An 8,875-nucleotide genomic window follows, 5' to 3' on the forward strand; every position below is an offset into this window, starting at 1 on the left:
GTGATGCAAACTCGTTAGGACGTGAGGAAATTACACGTTTCTCACACTAGAGTTACGCAATTCGGATGAGCAGGTTTTCAATCAACCTCCCGGATAGAACCACAAAACACACATCTGTCATCATCAGCTGGTATGCAGAGAAAATACCGTCGTATGCAATTAGCCATAGGGCATGAGTATGCTAATAAAATCAAATTCAATTTCCATGTAATGTTCATTGCACGGTTAACAAACAAGTACGGAAAAAGAAAACAATTTTTATCCCAGGCCTGATTTTTTTTAGATAAAACACATGTATTTAGTTCTTTTAAAAAAGAAATTTAGGTCAGAAAGTGTAATAATTGAAAAAAAACTGTATACGTATTAGTACTTTATGCATGCCATTTTGATGATAGTACATAATAACAATATATATAATTTTTTTCACTTATAGTTTTTAAGTCGAAAGTATTAGACAGATATAAGAATTCTCTAACTAGTGAAAAAATAAGATAGCGCCCTCTATCTCATTTGTTCGCCAGAGGGCAGATTTAGGAAGCATTGTAGCCCGTCCACCATTAGTTACGTCTGAACCCACAGGTCACTGATAAGGAGAACGCATGAAAGAAACAAAATAATCGAACTCCAATTTGGCATCCGAGCACGTGCATTCGGGTAGGATAGGTAAAGTATAGGTTTCTGTACGAGAAAAAATCATATACTGTGTCTCCAAGTCCGATGGATACATATGTATCAAACACGAACATACATACATACATACATGAACAGTATGATAAACACTTATTCAACTCCCCGTCAGTAACTCTGAATACCATAGGAGAAAACGTTACTATTTGGAAAAAAGACAACTTTCTAAATTGTCCACTTTAATTTGTCACTAAGTGCTTAAAGGCGGTATCCTGAGGACGCATATCCGGATTAACAAGATCATCTTATAACCATTATCGCATATCTAATAGTTGGATATTGTTTGTTGGGAAGTCGAGCTTCTGATAGTGATCATCTCTACCTATGCTCTTATCTCTCTCTGGCTCTGTGTTTTTGATAAGAGGGGCCAGTATAGGAATACTAGATATTGTTGCCCAATGTGTATTCAAGCGCTACACTTTTTTAAGGTTGCTAACTTGCTACGTATAAAATGTTAGTTGTAATACGTATAACGTTAAGTGTATATGTATTAGGACTTGACCCCTTCTCTGCATGTTAGCCTTACAGATTTAGAAGGGTTAAGATAATATACAGAGGTTAATGCCGTTTTTGTGGTCTATAATACTAAAATAAAATAACACGATTCAACCCCATCCCCTCTACGACCACCAACCAACTACTCTACCAGACTATGCTGACTATGGAGTATTTGCCAAGAGAGTTTGGCCATTACAGTCTACTCGCGAAAGGGAAAATGATACCCTTCAGTTGCCTGCCTCTCCTGGCCAATTCACCCTATCTTTGCTGCATTCTACCACCTATAACCCCATAGGAAGGGGTTGGAGGCTAAAAACAACTACTCAGTTCGGCCCCCGCCTTATTACACAACACAACATCCCAGCATCAATAAGCACTCGTTAATGGTCGGACTTTCCCTTTGGCGACTCTTACTCTATGTATGTATCTCATTTTCGTTTTAGGTTCAGTTGTCTGGCCCGCCCCTTAGCGACTCAAGATCTAGATATAAGATATCAAATTTAGCTGTAGATCCAGTTGTGCTAGTTCCCATTGCCAGGTAACAAGAAATGATTACGACAAAAGACAGATAATAGAAATGATTACAACAAGAGAAGATTTCAATAACTGTCTTGGCGCTTTGTAGTGTATAGTGGTACAGGTAGGAGACACGAGCCTTGCATATATATATATATATACAGAGGTTGTCTGATCTGCGGTTGGATTAGAAATTAATTTCTCAATCACTTAACCTTTCAAACAAAAACAGGGCTATGCCCTCCATCTTTGGTGGGTACATTGTAAAGATAATTGAATTTGTAGGAACTGACATATTATGCTCGACACGTCCTTTTATATCGTATACACAGAAAATGAAATGAAGTCAACACTGCATGCAATTCAATTTTCACTACAACTCGAAATTGGTGACAACGTTGAAATTATTCACCCTATGTGACCCTTTTGAGCACCTGCACTGCAACCATATACATCATATCATCATTACATCATATTTTCACCAAGCCACAATTCACCTATTGACAGTGTCAGCGAATGACAAAACACGAATCCCGTTGCAACTGCACTGAACATTTGAATTCAGACGAGGCCCGCTAGCCTTGGAATTCATCAAATACAGAAAAAATATTACATCCGTGTTTTTATACATTAGGACTGAAGTGACAGGGTATGCTTTTGTCCTGAATGACCCCATAACATTTCTAGTCATCCCGGTGTATCTATTATTCATAAAACATGATTGTCCGTGACCAGTGTTGTGGAGTTGGAGGAGAAACCGCACACGAACACTGCATATAAAGCCACATCCACGTTCACCATACATATAATAAGCTCCATACCCGGCGTGGCTCAAAATGTTCCGTACGTCCGTCGCCGGAACAACATGTAAACACCATGGAAATCCGTCTGCCGTGTCACCAAGGCGACCAGTAATGATGGCAATAACAACACATCACATAGCAGATCGTCCTTATTTGTGAATTATATCCACGTCCCTCACGCCCATGAGAATAGTAATGACAATGATTATCATCTTACGGTCAAATTACGAGAACAAGTCCCTCATCATTGCAGTCATTGAACCTTAGGTAGGACAATACGAACAGGTGACTTGTTCCCTTGTCCCCCTTTCTCAGGGTCATATTCCTGTGGCTCTTCCAGTCTTGTCCGCGCCATTTGGTCGGAGAGCTCCCGTTCGAAGGATACCATGCCTTTGATGTCGGTGGGAGGGAGTAAGGTGCTGTCCACGGACCTAACTCTGAGCAGAGGCGAGTTCGGGCAGCTCCGGGCCTGGCAGTCGCGGGAGAACGGCGAGACAGGACTCAACCGATGGCTGGAGCCCGTCACACTAACGCTCCGAGAATTTCCACTGCGTAGCTTGCCTCCCTTGTCCACGGGAGGGTCCTCCAGGCAGCCCGCTCGCTGCAGCAGCATCTCCGGGAGCTGAGTTCGGGAGGGGCTCGGGGGAGGGGAGTTGCTGGGCCGGTCGGTTCCAGGTTCCAGCCGCGCTCCGCTGTCACTCACTGATCTCTTCATGATCTCGTCTGTGGTCTGAGTTAGCGCATACGTACTAAACGCGCCCGGTTAATGTCACTCCCCCGTACCCTGCGGAATGGGATGATGAGGAAAAATCCGACAAGATCCTATCAAGGCTGAATTTTTGGCGTCAACTTACGCGGTTTGTGTAGGTGATTTGGACAATCAGATCAGCCGCACTTCCCACCTTTAAATGACCTCTTCTGTCTGGCTCGTGTCGGAGGTAATCCTGGGATCATGCCCCAACTTTGTCTGCCAGTCTTGTGACCATGCAGTGGGCGGGGTGTGTAGAACTAGAAGAGGAGAAACGCACTCCGAGGGAGCTGGCCGCCAGTCTTCCTTCCCCAGCTGATACCGCCGGTGTACCGCCTAGCACTCAGTACGTTCCCTACAGTCCCTTTACTCCGCACGTTTATACAGTGGGTGGACGAAGAACAGTGTACAACGCACCTATCAAATCAGACACTCGAAAGAACTCTGAGGATACTGGATAGTAGTAGAGGGTGATATGAAAGTGGAGTATTGTTCAGGTGGGCGGGGCATGCGTCACATTTTAAATCATTGGCGTCATATTCGTGCGTCATACATGAATCGATGGCCCGATTTAGACATGCGTTTTTGAGTCGACTTGGCCTTGACTCATGACTGTGCAAGGAGACCCCTAGGCCTCTCAAGTAGCGTTTTCTAGTAAGAAAACTCCGCTTGAGCAGCCCAAAGCTCTTCACTCACAATTCCGAGTCGACCCCGAAAACCTGTGTAAACCGGCACAATGAATTTGTACAAATTCCATGCTCGACACGTAATATGCTGTTCTTATTTCTAACATGTGAAGAAATCCACATCTTAATAGTACAAAAGGTAAAGGTAGTCCTATAGCTTTTTTTTAGGCCGTAAAGGCAGTGAGTGGATTGTTAATACAGTGTGTTAATCCAAACTGTGTCAATCCACAGTATTGGCCCTATATCTCCCCAACCGAAGTCAGGTACCAACTTTTACACCTTGGTGGAATGAGGAAAATCGTGTTAAGTGCCTTTCCGAAGGACACAACATCTAGCAGGGAATCGAACCCGTGACTTCTCGAGCTCCTGCACGTGTCCGCTAATGCTAGGGTCACATTTCAAATCCGGGGCCCGGCCGGGCAGTCTTTGGGAACGAAAAGTATGATATAAAAGACAACAAAAACACAAAACGTACCCAAAATTATTTAAGAGCATAGCTTGTGCAAATTTATTGACATACACTTTGATTTTTCGTTTCCGCAAACAGCCCGGCCGGATTCCGGTTAGGAAATGTGACCCTAGCATAACCTAGCCACTCTGCCATTCGTGACGCTGACTCTGGACCGCGAGATCGTGAGTTCGAATCCCGGCGCTGTTGTCACTCATCCGACTTGCACTCTGCCATCCGACGCTATCAATGGCCATGCATGTTTAGTGTTGATTTCCCTATAAAAGGACACTGTCTTGAAAAAACGGTAGAATTATCTGTGAACCCCGGAGAGGCCGACGCCTGGAAGCTTGATGATAGTAAGTTGGTGGCTGACAGTCTTTGGGATGGTCTATCCGAGGCAGTGCTGCTTATCATACAACCTTCAAAGTGCAACTGTCCATAAATAATTCTGCTTGCGTCCGACTGTGTATGTAACATTTGAGTAGGACGCCAAGAAGAAGAAGCTAACCAGATTCTGCAAAATGTGATATTAAGGTGATATTCTAAAGTAGCGCGCGTAGTCCAGTGATTAGTGACCCTGCCTCTGGACCGTGAGGTCGGGAGTTCGAATCCCGACTGTTGTCGCTCACCCGACTTGCACAGCCCTTAGAGCGGGATGTTAACCAATATTCATTGTTGAAGTCGAAATATAGCCCCTATCAGGCTCCTGGGATCGCTGGCAAAAAAGGAGAAATTGGCAAAATAGAGTGAATAGTTAGATAATGTTTCGCGTCGGTCATCTATTGTCCCTATCTCCGTAGCCGACTCCCTTAGCATACTATGTACCCCATTTGGACAATTTCCAGCGATCCGCAGAGCCTGGTAGAGGTTAATTGAAATACTCTAGGAGGATCTCCCAATGAACCTGTAAATACTGTACATAGCGTCTGTCACGACCAGTGAAACGAGTAGCTCAACTGTTCGATTGGGCATTTAGCTAAACTGGTTCGACTGAGCTTACTTTTACTTATGATTATGTATTCTAATGAGGTAACACCTCACACCACCCGAAACAGGACAGACATTTGGTCTATTCTAAACTACTTCCATCCGCATCTGAGGTGTATGAAACGTAAGTACCGTACAATATATCAGAAAAACATATTGAGTTTAGTATCAGCCAATCGGCGTGGTCTCAGGGGCCTCTCAGGCGGATATCACGCAAACCGGTGGTGAAAATTGAGTCCTCCCCCCCTTATCAAGTTCGGAGATGTACTGTAAATGCAGAAATGTTCGCGATGGTTTTAAGTTCGCGGTTTTCGCGGTGAACTCTTAACCGCGAACTTAAAAGCACCTCGAAAAGCCGTTCCATTGTGTGACTGTAGCGCTACTATCGTTTCAAACTCAAAACCACCGCGAACACTCGAGATCCACTTTCTCCCTACAGCAAAAATTGAATCCCCGCGAATACTTCTGCGTTTACGGTATCACGTAGACCAGTGGTGAAAATTGAGTCCCCCGGCTGATCAAGTTTGGAGGTGGTATTTCGAACAACATTGGGAGTGATTCCACCTTCATATGGCTAATGAGAGAACGTGGGGCGAGCTGATCTTAGCACTGGCGCACTGCTGTTCATATAGACCATTGGAGACTAGTGAAGACGCCGTTACTATTAGTAAGTATTAGGCTTTGGGAAACAAATGTGTGTTTTCGGTTGCCGTCCTGAAGAATATAACATCAGTAGGTAGGCATCAGTTTCCCCCCAATATTTTCGGCCATATCGTAAATCGTACATACAAAGCATCTACGAAATGAGGAAATATATATTGCAGATTGCAAAATATTTCTGAAAACGGATACTAATGTCGTAGAATGCCAAAGTCAATTCCAAAGTCAAAGACGATGTGAAAGAACAAAAATGAAGAATGTATCATTCGGTATACCATACTCTGGGTCTGGGGTTTTAGTTTTGTTCAACCTTCCTGACCACGTAGATTTCATAATAATGAAGGCAACCGTTTTGTTTTCAAAACTTATTTTATTCGCACGCTCGCATCAGTTTTGGGGTCCCCAGAGGATGTCATCCATATATTCAAATCAACATGGCCCAACGAGGGAAAGTAATCTTAATACTGACGCTTGGCAGTTTATACGGACCATTCGAGTCTACTGCAGACGCCGTTGGTGTTAGTCTTTGATGACAACAAATTGTATAGCGTAGAACAGGATTGCACACTTTAAACACTTGATGACAACAAATTGTATAGCGTAGAAAATGGATTGCACACTTTAAACACTTTATGACAACAAATTGTATAGCATAAAGAAAAGAGTTGCACACTTGAAACACAACAGGGGACCAATTATTCTATTTTTGGTGGTGGGAGGAGAGGAGCGGAGGATGGCATTGTGTCGCCGCACATTTCGTGCGTTTGCTTGTAATGAGCAATTACGCTGAAGTACGCAGGGAATGGTCAACTGATGGCAGTTGAGACAGACTAATTATATTTCACAGCGTGGTTCATCGATATCACACACAAAGGCGCCAACTGCAGCAGAACCTCATCCTTCAACATCACACGGATCAGATAGCAGCGAGAATACACTGCTGTGAATCATAACGAACTCGTCTTTGTACATCCATGGCACGTACATACGCTCACACACCTTCGTTTCACAGGATGAAATGGTAGACTCTACCAGCCTCTGCGGGTCGCTGGGAAAATAGTAGAAATTGGCCAAATAGAGTCAACTGTATGAAGGGGGTCGGCTATGGAGATAGGGTCCAATATTGCAACCCTGGTAACTGCGGATGGGAATGTTATCCTCCATGACCAAAGTCCCCCGGCAACTGTTCTCTCTATAGCCGACGCGGTTAGTCCGGTAGAGACTAATGAAATGGGCTGAAAGTTCTTAATGAGAACGGCTTGGATTCTTGTGAACCGGTGGGCATACGCTGTATTATTACCACAGTCCTAATAGAAGAGTCGATGATGGGGTATGTGCATCTAACGAAAAGAGGTTGTCTTCACATTGCCAATTTGTTTTGATCCATAGCCATTCCAAAAACCCATGTAAAAATTTACTCGCATAAGCTGTTCGTGAAAGACTTCAAAACCGAATGGAACTTGGCCAAGACCGCTATGACGCAGATGCCGTTGAGAAGGAAATGCGATTGGAAAAGTACTAGTAATTCGATTTAGAGTTCGGTCTGTGCCAAGGCCCTAATGCAAAGAAGGGCTCACGTAAATGTCAGGGTAGGGGCTGAGATCTATTTCTGCCGGCAGACTCTCCCGATTGAAGGCTAGACAGGGACTCCATTCAGGATTCTAGGAATGGGTGTCCAATGATTTTTGGATGTTTGAATGGACAGTGTCAAACATCCAAAAATTTCAAATCAATCCAATGAGACCTAAATTTTGAAAAGCTTTAATTTTTGTCTTTAGACCTAGAGACTTTGATCGGGATTTCCATTCTGTTGGATTGTAATCTGTACCCTGAAATACAAATGTATGAAATGAAATGAAAAAAAGAAGAAATGTGACCCACATCCTTGAAGGGTATTATCCCGGGCTATACACCCTGAGAAATATCATTAATGTTGAAAAGGGCGTACAATTGGAGATGATTTTCACATACATGCTGATAAAACAATTCCTTTGCATCGGAGGGGACGATTCGTACGAACTATCAATATTGATATAGCGTCGACTGTGATACCAATCTTGCCTAACTCCGTGCACGTTTATCATTACACTTGACCGACTATGCGACGGAAGACAAATGACTCGACTTAAAGTTTATTTCCAGAACTCTGCCTCTTATTACATCGTAATTAGCCCCATGGGCGTCGACAATTAACAATGGAGGCGTGTAAAGTGCTTGTCAGCGCTAGTTAGGAGTCTTGTCGTCCCAAGCTGTGAAACTGAGTGCTCTAATAGGGACCATTGTAACGTTTCATTTCCAATCATAGTTGCTGTTTTTTTGATTGCCCTAAATGGCGAGTGTGACATGGCGTGTTTGAGGTACACATGGTAGAGTTCATAACTTATTCTGTTACTACAAATATTGTTACCTGGGAAAATGCCATTCTTTTTAAAGAACATTGAAAACCATACTGATATCAAATAATTGGTCCTGTCCTTGGTGCTGAACACCGACCACAAACACATACACAGGCCTATTTTTGGTGCTGAGTACCATTCACACACCCACACACACACAATAGCAACACACCTGTCCTTGGTGCTGAACACAATTCACACACGCATTAGCAAAAACACCTTTCCTCCGTGCTCCACATACCCGCCTGTCCTTGGTGCTGAACACCATCCACCTACACACTTACAAACGCACCTGTCCTTGGTGCTGAACACCACCCACATACACACAAACACAAACACACCTGTCCTTGGTTCTGAATACCATCCACATATAATCACACCTGTCCTTGGTTCTGAACACCATCCGCATACAAACACAATTGACCTGAGTGCTTAACATCATT

Source organism: Branchiostoma lanceolatum, chromosome 1 (genome assembly GCF_035083965.1).
Source record: "Branchiostoma lanceolatum isolate klBraLanc5 chromosome 1, klBraLanc5.hap2, whole genome shotgun sequence".
Lineage (NCBI taxonomy): Eukaryota > Metazoa > Chordata > Leptocardii > Amphioxiformes > Branchiostomatidae > Branchiostoma > Branchiostoma lanceolatum.